Source organism: Molossus molossus, unplaced genomic scaffold (assembly GCF_014108415.1).
Source record: "Molossus molossus isolate mMolMol1 unplaced genomic scaffold, mMolMol1.p scaffold_m16_p_3, whole genome shotgun sequence".
NCBI lineage: Eukaryota > Metazoa > Chordata > Mammalia > Chiroptera > Molossidae > Molossus > Molossus molossus.
In genome coordinates this window covers 46,275,858-46,289,724 of record NW_023425366.1, presented here as the reverse complement: position 1 = coordinate 46,289,724, position 13,867 = coordinate 46,275,858, and the positions used below count along the sequence as shown (strand labels likewise).

General features: G+C 43.9%; 1 long non-coding RNA gene across 2 annotated transcripts; it reads right to left on the bottom strand.

The window, feature by feature from the left end:
• Positions 1-239: 239 nt before the first annotated feature.
• On the bottom strand, positions 240-9,270 carry LOC118642211. 2 transcript variants are annotated; one of them, XR_004961676.1, is made up of 4 exons: positions 9,077-9,270; positions 3,337-3,440; positions 2,494-2,716; positions 240-369 (listed from the first exon to the last, which is right to left on the bottom strand). It is a non-coding gene; the product is annotated as an uncharacterized LOC118642211 (long non-coding RNA). The 2 variants fall into 2 exon arrangements; XR_004961677.1 differs by having other exon boundaries at positions 2,494-2,691.
• Positions 9,271-13,867: the final 4,597 nt, after the last annotated feature.

Below are 13,867 nucleotides of genomic sequence, written 5' to 3'. Positions count from 1 at the left end.
CTCTTGGAGGTCTCCTTAAGTTCCTTGAAGGTCTCACTAAGTCCCTTGAATGTCTCACCAAGTTCCTTGAGCAACCTTATAACCAGTGTTTTGAACTTTGCATCTGATTGATTGCTTATCTCCATTTTGTTTAGTTTTTTCCTGGAGTTTTGCTCTTTTCTTTCATTTACACCCCCTCCTCCTTAGATGCCCTGTCTGATCTCATTAGCTCTCTCCCATCCCATTATCCATCTGATGCCTCCTCACCTGCCTTAATTCTCTCAGCTCGTTGCCAGGGCGTGCAAGCTCTCCCTTCCAGGATGGCAGCTGACAAAAGGATCAAGGTGTTCTTGGGGCACCGTGATGTGGGTAGTCATACCGTTCCCAGTGCTTCCAGAGACAAAGGAAAACCATATAAGGATAAAGTGTCAGGCAGGTTGGAGAGAAATTTCTGGGCCACATGGCTTCATGTTGCTCTTCATATCACAACCCAGGTGAAGCCTGTTCTTTTCATAAGGAGGAGGGAAGTGGGTATAAAATTAGAAGCAGCTCACCCTGCAGCCTGAAGAACCCTCCGTGCCTGAACCTCAGAGGCATAGGTCACCCTTCTGAAACACGTCTTCATCTATCCTTATTTCCAAATCTTTGTTTTCATACATGAAAATCTTTAGTTTTGCAGAAACATTGGGAAATAGGCCCCCAAAATACAGTCCAGGCCATTCAAATTTATATGTTCCTTTTTTTCTGACTTTAATTTAGGGCAATTCATGCATCACAGATTGCTTCGGCCCCCCTCCAAGACCCTTCACCTGTGGCTGTGAGCAAATTATTTCCAGTTCCTTTTCAAAAATAAAAGTATCCTAAAAAGATGCAGTGGTCAGCTAAGACACTATGGTTTTTGGCTTGCATTTGACAAGGGTATTTTTACGGTAAGCATTCCTCGTTTTATTTAGCTTGGGAAGATGATCCACTTCCCATAGAATGAAAACCCCAAAGCATTGTTTCACAAGAATAGTCTTAAGTGCTTATGTCCGAATGACCTGGGGAACTGGTCAGCATGCCAGTTCCTGGACTAGGAATATGATTATACGGGTACTGATGCCTGAGAACTTCTGGACTTACACTTCTAACACTTGTTGTCTCTCTTGAGAGTGGCAACTCCATTGGGGTGACAAGTTATCCTGGCTGTCTTTTGGGGGGAGTTCCATAATAAATGCTGGCAGGAAGGCCCACCATGCTCTGGGCATTGGGAGAACAGAGCAGTGACAAGTCCATGTTCATCAACAGAGCCTCTTGCCTTGTGCTGCCTAGAGACCTCCCACCCAGACCTGCCACTCAGCCAGGGACATTTAAGCCTCATCGTGCCTGTGGGTAGGTCCTGGAGTAGCCTGGCCCTACAATTATGAAGCCAACCCCTCCAAGAACTCCCCATCACTCCACCATTCTCTCTTCACCCTTGAGGCTGATGGAAATATCCCTGAGAACACAGGCTACAAAAAAATGCATCCCAACTACCAAGAACTTAAATCATCATCATCAACTAGGACTAAACAAAATCATACTGGGAAGGAGCATGGTCTGTTCAAATTCCAAATCTGATTCAAATAGCTGTGTGGTATCAGACAGATTGCTCTACTTCCCTGCGCTTCCACTTCCTCAACCCACAAAACAGGGTTACTAAAAGAATCCGACTCTTAGGATGGTTGTAAGAATTAAATGTGACAACGTGCGTCCAGTTCTTACCACCGAGTTAGACATATAGCAAGTGCTCAGCAAACACCACAGCTTGCTAGGATGTCTTTGTGCTAGTTATAAAAAAATGCTGTCCTCCTTTGGGTAGACGTTAGAAAATATGCCCCTTCCTCTGTCTGGCTCAGGCTGCTGCCAGGTCTCTCGGTGAGCAGAGTACCCCTCCACCCCAAATGCTGGCCACCCATAACACTGAACGGGAGAGGCTGTCACTAGACGTTAGCTACAGCAATTACACGTGAGGGTGGTAGTGAGGGTGGCAGCGAGGGCGGCAGTGGGAGCCACCCTAAACATCCTGGCAGGCCTGGCAGATGTCTGTGGGGGCCCCAGCCGAGGCGGGTCGCTGCATCTCATTTCTCAGAAGAGCAGTGCCGTGCTCAGCAGACATTCATCTTGATAAATTTCAGGGAGAACAAAGGCAGGCAGACACTCGGAATTTTCCTTTTCTGGGCTTGGAACCAGCTGATCATGCTTCCTGTTTCTTTAAGAGCTTCCCTGACACAGGCCATTTGGCTCTTTCAAATTTGGTCATCGCCCTGTCGCTTTCCTGTGTGAGTCAACCTGGCTGCCCTTGTGCACTCCGGCTCCCTCGTCTGTGCTCCCCTGGCCTCCCCAGGTAATCCCCCTCAGCCAGGCTGCGTGTCCCCGCCCACGCCTCTGCCTGGGACGCGCTCAGGAGACGTGAGTCACTGCACGCTGCTCCCGGCTGAAACTATTATTGGAATGCCTCTGCACACAGCGCGCTGCTTCCCAGATTTCACAGACCTGTGCTCAGGGATCTGCCAATCACACTCCTCTGCGCCAGTTCCACTTGGGGTGATCACGAGGTGGAAGTCAGGAGGTTTCCATGAAAGGTCTCTAGCCAGCATTCAGCGTCCGTCCACAAACATCTAGGGCCTGCGTGTCTCCAGCCTTGTGCCCGCCTTCACGGGTGGCTCAAAAGAAATCGTCCTGGGGTTCTGCCTTAAGTTTAGAGGAAAGCAATCATCTGAAAAGCAAGAAGGCACACTGCGAACGGGGGATGGGGCAGGAGAGAGCTGTTGGGGCAGACACACCTCGGGAGTTAAACCCGGGAGGGGACATTAGGAGAGGCAGAGGACTGGGAGGACAGCGGGAGAAGACCGGAGGTGAGAGCTCCGACAAAGATGAGGACAGGAGAATGAGTTGGGCTTATTCATATGAACCTCAATATTGAGCCAAACTGCAATTTTGAAGATCCTGCTCCTCTACCATGCTAGGGTGATTGATAACCTATATTGGCAGTGTATTGACTGTTGCCAGGTAGTACACCTGCCACGAACCCTGTCTCCCTTTTACAGATGAGGGAACCCAGGTGCAGGGAGGTAAGTCCTGAGCTCGTGGCCATGCAGCCAGCAGGAGTTAAGTACATGCCCAAGCAGTCTGCCTCCTGAGTGTTAACCTCTGCGGCTCAGAGTTTTTTGTTTTTTATTTTTCCAGATGGATATTTGAACGCAGGGGTGATGAGTTCAGTTCATTGATCCCTTGTTAACCTCTGATGCGATCCCACGTCTTATATGTTGGAAGTTGATTTATGCCCAGCAGGTGGGGGTCTCGGAATGTTCTGGCCCCTGTTTCGGGTCGGATTACCTGTGGTCAAAGCATGGGTTCTGCGTTCAGGAACCCTGATTCACGTTGGCCTGGCGCTGGCTGAGTTCCTGAGAGACATTGAGCAGTTCACTTCCTTGTTTTCCCTATTTGACAGAAACATGAGAACATGAGCATGATGAAATGAAGTCCTTTGGCTAGAGCATTTTTAGATTCTCGGAAATAAAACCAAAAAGGGAAAAGGCAGCTCCAGGGGCAGCGCGGAGGAGGATCCTGGAAGCGGCTGCAGGTGGGCTGTCAGAGCTGCCGAGCGGTAGGCGTGCAGCAAGAACAACAGAGAGAGGAGACGCACCTCTTCAGTCTGTGCACACGCAGCGTCCCAGGATGCCTGGGAGCTGCCTGTCACTTCCTTCCCCAGTGACAAGGGACAGGGAAGGGAGCCAGTGGCTCACTTCACCTGGCAAATTGGTGCTGGTACAGGACTCTTCCATAAATAAAGGCTGATAAGTCGTATTTTATTCCTAGGTGCAAATCTTAGACCCCAAGTCTCTCTCCTTCCCCAAGAGTGGCAACCTTGCAAAAGTGCAGAGAAAAGCCTGCTTTTTTCGGTCTGCTGCTTGAATGCAGCTATTCGAGTCAACATGGTGGAGGAGGCTACCTTTTCCCCTCACAGATTGGCCAGGGTGGAGCTTGGGACTGGCAGAGAAGTAGAAGTTTGGGGCACCCTTTTATTCCTTGATCTGAAAGGGAAAACTTATACTTCTGCAGTTAGGACAAGCTGAGGGAGACTGGAAGATTCCCCAAAGGACAGCTAATTATAAACAGGGTTACTGAGTTCTCTGCCCACCTCCTCTCAGAGTTGTCCAAGGATGCACGTCCCAGCCACCCGCCTACACCTCCCCAGTCCAGCAAAACCTGGTCCAAAGGATGAAGGGTGCCTGTCTGAACTTAGGCTGATCACATCAGACGCTTATTGAACACCTAGAAAAGGCTGGAAACTTCTCATAATTCTCTCAGCCTCCTTTGAGAGAGGTCATGTTACTACCCCCCCACCCCTTTTTTTCCAGATAAGAAAACTGAGTCATAAAAAAGCCTTTGAAAGCCATCTGATTTAAAAGCTGTTACTTTAATAGGCCTCTAACGAATAGACATCTTCAGTGATAATATTAAATGATTTTTAACAAAATGAAGCTCTTCAGTTGATGATAATATCCAAAAAAAACCCAGCTTCATTGGGACGAAGATTAAAAAGAATGGAAAGCTTCCCAATGGGGTGTGTGTGTGTGTGTGTGTGTGTGTGTGTGTGTGTGATATGAAGAAAGGTTAGAAACAAAGGGAAGTGTTCATTCTCTAAGGCATTTGGTTGAATCCTTTTGTGGCTAAGAAGTGTTGCATTAGAACTACATATCTGGGAGAAAAAAGCATTTATAACCACCAGTAAGAACTCAAAATCACTGCACTGTTTTTGCCAAAGTAATATCACCAGATAACTGTGCTAAAAATCAACCATGTGGTCAGAGGTAAGGACACCCCAGAAACAGAATCTCCTGTTTGCACAGCCCTTCTTTGCTCTGCTTTTCTGGTTCTATATCTCCAAGTTACAGGAAGTTTCTCTCACATACCCTTGAGGATTTCAGACTTTTCAGTTTGACTTCTCTGAAAACCTCCCCCACCAATCCCTGCAAAATACAGAACTGGAACTGCTTCCGCCACGTCAGGTCAAAGTTCACATCAGGTCAGAGGTCTTCAGAAAATGGAATGATGTACTTTGAATACATACACAAAAACGTTGAAAAGGAGATGATTTAAAAACAAAAAATGTAGTATCCACAACTAAAAAATATTTTTATTAAGGTATAATTGATAGAACATTAGATTAATTTCAAGGTAATAAGTCAATATGTACATATGATAATTTTTTACATAAAATTAAAGCATATTTTTCAATTACAGTAGACATAACAATATTAGTTTCAGGTGTACAAAATAGTGGTTAGACATTTATTTGACTTACAAAGTGATCCCCCAATAAGTCTAGTAACCATATGGTACCATACATAGTTATTACAATATTGACTATATTCCCTATATTGTATTTTACATCTTCATGACTATTTTATAATTACCAATTTGTACTTCTAAATTCCTTTACCACTTTCATTCAGTCCCCCAACACCTTTCCTATCTGGCAACCATCACTTTGTTCTCTGTATCTATGACTTAGTTCCTGGTTTCACATATAACTGAAGCTATATAGTATTTCTCTTTCTCTGTCTGACTTATTTCACTTAGCATAACACCCATGCTGACACAAATGGCAAGATTTTATTCCTTTTTATTGCTGCGTAATGTTCCATTGCATCTAGGTACATCTTCCTCCATTCATCTATCAATAGACACTTAGGCTGCTCCATAGCTTGGCTATTGTAAATAATGCTGCAATAAAGATAGTGATGCATATATCTTTTTGAATTAGTGTTTTGGAGTTCTTTAGCTACATGCCCAGAAGTGGAAATGCTGGATCGAATGGTAGTTCTATTTTTAATTTTTTGAGAAACCTCCATACTGTTTTCTATACCCAGAAATGGAATTGCTCGGTTATATGGTAGTTCTATTTTTATTTTTTTAGTAAACCTTTATACTATTTTCCATAATGGGACTGTGAAATTTACATTCCCACCAATAGTGCATGAGGGTTCCCTTTTCTCCACATCTTCACCAACACGTGCTGTTTGCTGATTTATAGATAGCCATTCTGATAGGTGTGAGGTGATACCTTATTGTGGTTTTAGTTTGCATTTTCCTGATGCTTAGTAATGTTGCATATCTTTTCATAAAGTCTGTATGTCCTCTTTAAAGAAATATCTATTCAAATGAGCAGAGGACCAACTGCTCATTTTTAAATCAGATTGTTTCTTTGTTTTGGTATTAAATTGTATGAGTTCCTTATACATTTCGGATATTAATCCCTTATTAGATGTATCAGTGGCAAATACCTTCCTTCATTCAGCAGGTTGTCTTTTCATTTTGTTGATGGTTTCCTTTTGCTCTGCAGAAACTTTTTAGTTTGATGTATTCCCATTTGTTTCTTTTTTCCCCCTTGTCCAAGGAGACATATCCAAAAAAATATTGCTAAGTGCAATGTCACAGAGTTTACTGCCCATGTTTTCTTCTGGAATATTTATGGTTGCGGGTCTTACATTCCAGTCTTTAGTTCATTTCGAGTTTATTCTTGTATATGGTTTAAGAAAGTGCTCTAATTTCATTTTTTTAAAATATGTTTCTATTGATTTTTTTTTTTTTTTAGAGAGAGAGGGAGAGGAAGGGAGAGATAGAAGCTTCTTTGTGAGAGAGAAACATTGATCAGCTAGCTGCCTCCTGCACGCCCCCTACTGGGGATCGAGCCTGCATCCTAGCAAGTGCCCTGACCCAGAATCCAACCTGGACCTCTCAGTCCATGAGACAACACTCAATCCACTGAGTCACACTAGCCGGGCTAGTTTCATTTTTTTATGTCTGTCTAGTTTTCCCAAACCACTTGTGAAAGAGACTGTCTCTACTTCTTTGTATCATTGAATATTCTTGCCTCCTTTGTCATACATTAATTGACCATATGGACATGTGTTTATTTCTGGGCTCTCTATTCTGTTCTATTGATCTATATGCCTGTTTTTATGCCAGTGCCATGCTGTTTTGATTACTATGGCCTTGTAGTATAGTTTGGTATCAGGTAGCATGATTCTTCCAAGTTTGTTCTTCTTTCTCAAGATTGCTGTGGCTTTTCGGGGTCTTGTGGTTCCATATAAGTTTTAGAATTATTTGTTCTAGTTCTGTAAAAAATCCATTGGTATCTTGATAGGAATTGCATTGAATCTGTAGATTGCTTTGGATAGTATGGACATTTTAATGATGTTAATTCTTCCTATTCCTGAGCACAGTGTAGCCTTTCATTTATTTGTATATTCCTCAATTTCTCTCTTCAGTGCCTTATAGTTTTCCAAATAAAGGTCTTTCACCTCCTTGGTTAAATTTATTCCTCGGTATTTCATTCTTTTTGATGAAATTTTAAATGGAATTGTTTTCTTAATTTCCCTTTCCGATAATTCATTATTGGTATATAAAAATGCAACCCATTTCTGAATATTAATTTTGTATTCTGCTACTTTACTGAATTAATTAGTTCTAATAGTTTTTTGGTGGAATCTTTAGAGTCCTCTGTATATGGTATCATGTCATCTGAGGACCTGTACAATTCAAAGTGCACTGAGAAACATTCCAGTTCATCTTGTTTAAGTAATAAACACTGAAAGCCTCTTGTTTAGTGTTTTTCAAAAAAACTGTTAGCATTGTTGAGGTTGTTTTTTTTAAAAGATCCACTTCATACTCTGACTATTCATGGACCTTTCCAAAGCCTCAACAAAACAGAACTGTGAAAAAATATTCTTGACATGAACCCCAAATAAAACTTATCAGCAATATTTTGAACTGAATTTTGAAACAAATTCTGCAGTCACAAAAGTTGCAGAGAGGAGATCATTGGGCACAGCGATCACCCCTGCAAATCGGGCACCACCTCCTTCAGGGCACATGAGAGGCCAGATTAAATTGTATTTACTAGTTTGTGAATTTGTTTTCCATTCAGTTATATAAAACAAACTTACTATTTTTCCTCCCCTCACTATTGCCATTAAGCTTTTAAACTCTAACCAAATTGTAATACCTCTATTAGGAGGTAGATTTGGCTGTGCTGTGGCATGAATATTAATAGAAAGTTCATATGTTTCCAGTCCTGTAAAATGTGAAGAGTGTGTTTAGCTTTCCGTGTAAAACTGTATTGTTAAATATATGTGTGCGATCATTAAAACAAAAAAACAAGGACACAGGGATGAACTGCCGGAACATCCCTGCAGAAAGGGCTCTTAGACCAAGCATCCCTCCTTTCTCCTAATCAGAGAAAGTGCTAACTAGATAGAGAAACTAGAAGGTGTGGGGTCAGTTATATTCCTTTGAAAAGGTAATAAGAGACATTTGTAGGATTTCAGGGGGCAGGATGGAGACAAGAGGAACCTTCTGAGCCAGTTGTTTATTGTGTGGCTTCACGAGCTAGCGCGTGCATGTCCCAATGCGAGGAATGATATTCCAGGGTGAAAAAGAAAAAGAAAAAAATATATATATATGGGGGTTTTCCATTCTTTTGGATTTTCTAGGCCTCTGTTGGTTTCCATCATCCCTGATAACTCAGAGGCCATGGCATCAGAGGAAGTCAGAGCAGCAAGGGGCACTGGAGACCCTCCTGCCCAAACTCTCATTTCACCCATCAGTGGCCGAGGCTCAGAGACTTGGGAGCAGGGCCTGGCTCAGGGACACAGACCTTAGAAAATCTAAAAGGAATGTCTTCCCTGTAAACAACTGATAGGCAGGCTTGAAATCTGCTTAGCAATATCTTGGGGTTTTTTTTCTTTCTCAAGTCTCCATTCAGGGACTACCTTGTGCCAAAGGGCAGAACCCCCAGAGCTGCTGCCTCCAAGCAGGCACCCCTCCCTCCTGCGCCTGCGGCTGGAAGGGAGCCAGGGGTGAGCTGTCAGCACCTTCCAGCCACAGTGCAGCCCAGAGTTTGTTTGCATAAAGGGCCAGAGATTGATGGGCCCTGTAGGTCTAGCTTTTGCATTTGGGGGAAGAAAGTGTCTTGGTAAAAACAATAAGAATAGCAGCCTAAACTGAAAGGGACAAATGGCATTCCCTCAGAGCCCAGGTTCCCTTCCAACCCCCCACCCCCACACACCTCTGCACATATTTCTTGCTTCTCCGCGCTTGTCTGACACGCTGCCTCCAATGCTTATTTTGAAATATCGACTGAGAAAGCTCCGTAGGACTCTGTCATGTAGGCAAGCACTTCGGGCTCCCGTTTGAAGCAGAGGGCAGACAGACAGAAACGTGTCAAATTAGACAGGCCAAGAAAGGAAGAGGCCCCCGGCCTCAGGCAGGCCGCTGAGCTATGCCTCTCATCTGGCAGCCAGAAGCCTCAGGACTGCCCCGAGGGAGGCCCTGGGCTGCCCACAGGCTTCCCTGGGCTCCTGCCCCCTTATCAGCTTCTTCCTTGCTTCTGCCTAAGCTATCAGAGCCTTCAGCAGCCTGGACGTCAGAGCTAAGCACACAGCAGCTTCATGTTTGATTAAAAAGGAAGCTGGCCGCCTTCTCCACCTTCTCGTGTGCTGAAGCCTGTTTGGAGACCGTCATGGCCAGGCTGTGCACGGCACACCAAGCCGGGTCACTGGGAAGCCCGCCACCCCTGCTCACTGCCTCGAGTCCCCCTCTGTCTTCACCCCACACACACACTAAAAAGAAAAGAAAAGAAAAAAAGGTTAGACGAAAATGAACTGGTACTCATAACTGAGAGGACAGAGCACTTTAAGTGTGATGTCCAATGTATTTTCCCTGCTTCCCCCTCTATCTGCTGTTTAATGTGATGATCTGAGTTTTATTTATATATTATAAAAGGCACCTATTTGTGTTTCTTGATTAGTATTAGTATTAGTACTTCTTGATTAGTACCTGCAAAGCAAATTATACATTTCCACTTGGATAAGTAAGCATAAGGGGCCAACCTTTAGTATAACAAACATTTATTAAGCACCTCCTCTTACTAGCTTCTGTGTTAGAACTCTGGACACACAAAGATGGAAAGGACACACCTACCTCCTATAAGCTTACATTAGTCTCGATCTCCCACTCTCTGAGAGGACACATATCGTCCTAATCAGTGTTCAATTCTCAAATCACTTTTTTTCAAAGAGGGAGGAGGGCACCTAAGTACCTGCATATATCTACACAAGTTTTGGGGATCTAAACATTTAGAAGAGAAGAGCAAATCTATTTTACACAACTAGAAGCCTTAAGCTTTCACAGTGCTTATGGTTGAGTGCATGATACATATTTCTTAGCTATGAACTGTAAAAGTGGAACAAAACAGAGCTCTATTAGATATTTGATGTATTGAAGGAACAGGCAAAGGATTAAGGGGTGAGCAAGGTCTCAGTGTCACCTTGTGGGTAGGTAGAAGGGGCTTGGATAGGGAGTTAATAAGAAAATTCAAGAAAGCAATGATAAGATCAACCAAGATGGAAGGATAGATCAGTGATATTAGAGTGGAATATAAAAGGGCTGTATGAAATAGATCTCTGTTTGTATTTATGCTTATTAAAAAATTAAAAGGCAAACAACTTCACTAATATTTAACAAATAGATTGTCAATAGTACATGAATATACTATATATGCATATATATGTATATATGTGTGTATGTGTATGAAATGCTTGCTCAAGAATTTATTATTAATAGTCTACATAAGCAAAAAATGTAAAGGAGCCACTGATGGATAAGAATACATACAGATAAAAGTTAAGGTCAAAAACGGCATGTTGCAAATAGTAAAGTGAGGATAGAATAAGAGAATCAACATCAAAGTTCATAGCTGGGTAAATAGAATCCAATCAGTGCCCAAAGATGGCCACTGAGTAGTTGTTCCCTCTCTGTGGGCACATGTTGTTCTACCCTTCAAGAAGTAAAGCCTACTTCCCCTCCACTTGAAGCAGGGCTGGCTTTGTGACTTTCCCTGACCAATAGAATATAGCATAAGTGACGTTCTGGAACTTGCATGCCCAGGCTGTTAGAGGACTGGTAGGTGCCACTTTCTGCCTCTGGGAAGCCAGCCACAATGCATGAAGACTCACCACCTGAGATTGCGAAGCTCAAGTCAGCCACCTGGGCAGAGAGAAGCCATGTGGAGGGGCACCCAAGCACCAGACATGTGTGTGAAGCCACTTCGGATTTCTTACCCCTGCCAGCCACCAAGTTAATGGAGCCGAGTGACCCAGGGGACAACACAGGGAGTAGAACAGCCCCGCTGAGTCTGCCCTGAATTCCAAACCCACAGAAATGGGGGGCAAGTGGGGGAGGGGAATTGTTGTTTTAAGCCACTAAGAGATAATCCACAGCAAGAATTAATGAAACAGTCATATCTTACAATTCAGGCATTAGCCCTGGAAACACACATATTTACCAACACTCCTCTTCTTACATGTTGCCACCTTAGACAGGAAAAGCAAAATTCTGACGGTCAAGAATAAGCAGTTAGAGAAAGCCTAGGGCTAGGAAAAGCTCAGTAGACATGAGACAGCACAGCAAATTAGCAAAGTATTGTTTTAAAAGAAAAAATTGGTACAAAACACTTAGGGATTTTGGTATTTTACAATATCCAGCAATGTAAGCACTGGTGATTTTCTCTCTTTTGTCAAACATTTTCTCTCTTCAATCCTTTGGGGTGGTTTCTTTCTTCAGCTACATAGGTCAACTTGTCTGTTGTTTGCTCCCTTCTTATTGTTAGGGCTGAAAGCCTGGGAAATACATTTCCCAGCATCCCTTGCCAGCAGAGTTTCAAGTCTTGCAGACAACCACAGGTACTTGCATAACATTTGGAAGGGAGAAGAGACAGATGTAAAAGCCACATTGTGGCTCCTCTCTCGGAATTAGGCAGATGTGTGGGATTCAGCAGCTATCAGAGTTTGTATGAGCTCCAGCATTTCCCTGTGAATCATCCACCTCAGTGGTGGAAGCAGGTGAGGTCACAACCAGCAGTGTCCTGTAGTCCCCAAACTTCCTGCTCCGTAAAGCTAGCAGCGAACTTGAAAGCTTGGGGCTTTCCCTGACCTTCGTGCCTCTAGCCCTTCCAGGAGTTTTGTATGCAATCATTGCTTGTATTGCATTCCTTTCCTGCCTGAAATACCAGGAATGGTTTTTGTTTTTCCTCACTAATTCCTATTATATAAGTAAATCTCATAATGAAAGTCTCCCCCATTCTTTCTTTCCTTTCTACTCTTTCTTTTCTTTCCTGTGTTTCTTTTTCTTTCCTCCTCCTCCTCCTCTCCCCCCCTCTTCTTTCACAAACAACTACGGATCTCTTTCATATAATTTTATGTAACAACATTGACTAGAATAGGAAGAGAAAATAATAAAAGGTGTAGTTGAGGCTCTAGGGTCAGGAGAAATTAGCATTTTTTCTTCCAATTAATCAAAGTTGTATAGGTAGGGTGACAGTGACCAAGTTTAACAAACGATAACAGGACACCTGGTTCAATTTGAACTACAGATAAACAACGTGGTAGGCAGAACAATGTCCCACAGAAGATGTTCCTCACCTAATCCTTGGAATCTGTGCATGTGTTACTTTCCACATTCACAGAGGACTTTCAGAGTAAGCACGTGAGCCTGGAAATGGGGAGAGTCTCCAGGACCATCCAGCAGGATCCAATCTAATCAGATGCGCCCTTAACACTGGGGAACTTTTGCCAACTACAGTCAGAGGGAGGTGTGAGCAAGGAAGAGCTGGGAGGGTGGGGGGAGCTGCCACACTGCTGCCTTGGAGGACGGAGGAAGAAGGCCACATGCCAAGGAACCTGGGTGACCTCAAGAGCTGAAAAGGTAATAAAATGATTGTCCCCTAGAGCGTGAATGTAGCCCTGCTGACACCTTGGCTTCAGCCCATGTCAGGCTTCTGACCTCTATACCAGTAAGGTAATGCATTTTAATAATAATTTGCTATAGCCACTGCAGAAAATTAATACAAACAACAGGTAATTTTTTTAAAAATCCTCACCCGAGGATATCTTTCCATTTATCTTCAGACAGAGCATGAAAGGGGGAGAGAGAGAGAGAGAGAGAGAAAGAAAGAAAGTAACATCAATGTGAGAGAGACACTCAATTGGTTGCCTCCCCCAGGACCACAACCAGAGCCGGGGACGAACCACAACCAAGGTACGTGCCCTTGACCGGAATCGAACCCGAGGCTCATTGGTCTGCGGTCCAACGCTCTAACTGCTGAGCCAAACAGGCTGGGGCCAAACAACAGATACTTTTTAAGTATAAGTATGGCCCAGGCGATATTTAGGACATAATTATACTAAAAACTCTATTTTGCAATTAAAATGTAACCGTGAGTCCTGTATTTCACCTGGCAACCCGATTTATAGGAGTGGGATTCCAGAGCTCTTTTGCATCTCTGCCTAGAAACCTATATGAGGTTTTGGCACTTAATTGTGTGAAAAACACTTAAACTAGGCAATTTACCTATTTCATTTGATCTTCATAACTCTTTGGTGTAGGTATTATTGCTATTTTATAAATGAGGTGAGCCTATGCAAAATGAAACAATTTGTTCAGTGCAGATTTTCGGCAGTGGCCGAGCCGGGCTGGGGCAGGTCTGGGACTCTCAGGCACAGTACCTGCGTTATCTCTGTCTGGCTTGCCAGGCTGTGGCTCCGGGTCTCAGCTGCTGTCGCTGCTGGAGCCCCCACGGCCAGCTTCCTTCCGCTGCTTCCACTCTCCCCGCCCACTCCCTCCTGCAGCCCAGGCAGCTGCGTTCTGCCCCACCTCTTGCACGCCATCGAAACTGCTTTCCCAGAGGTCCCTGCTGCCATCGTCTCTCAGTCACCCTTCTCTTTACCCTCACTGCAGTATGTGACAGCGTAGTCTTCCTCCTCCTTCCAAACATGCTTCCCTCCCCTCCCCCCAGACACAC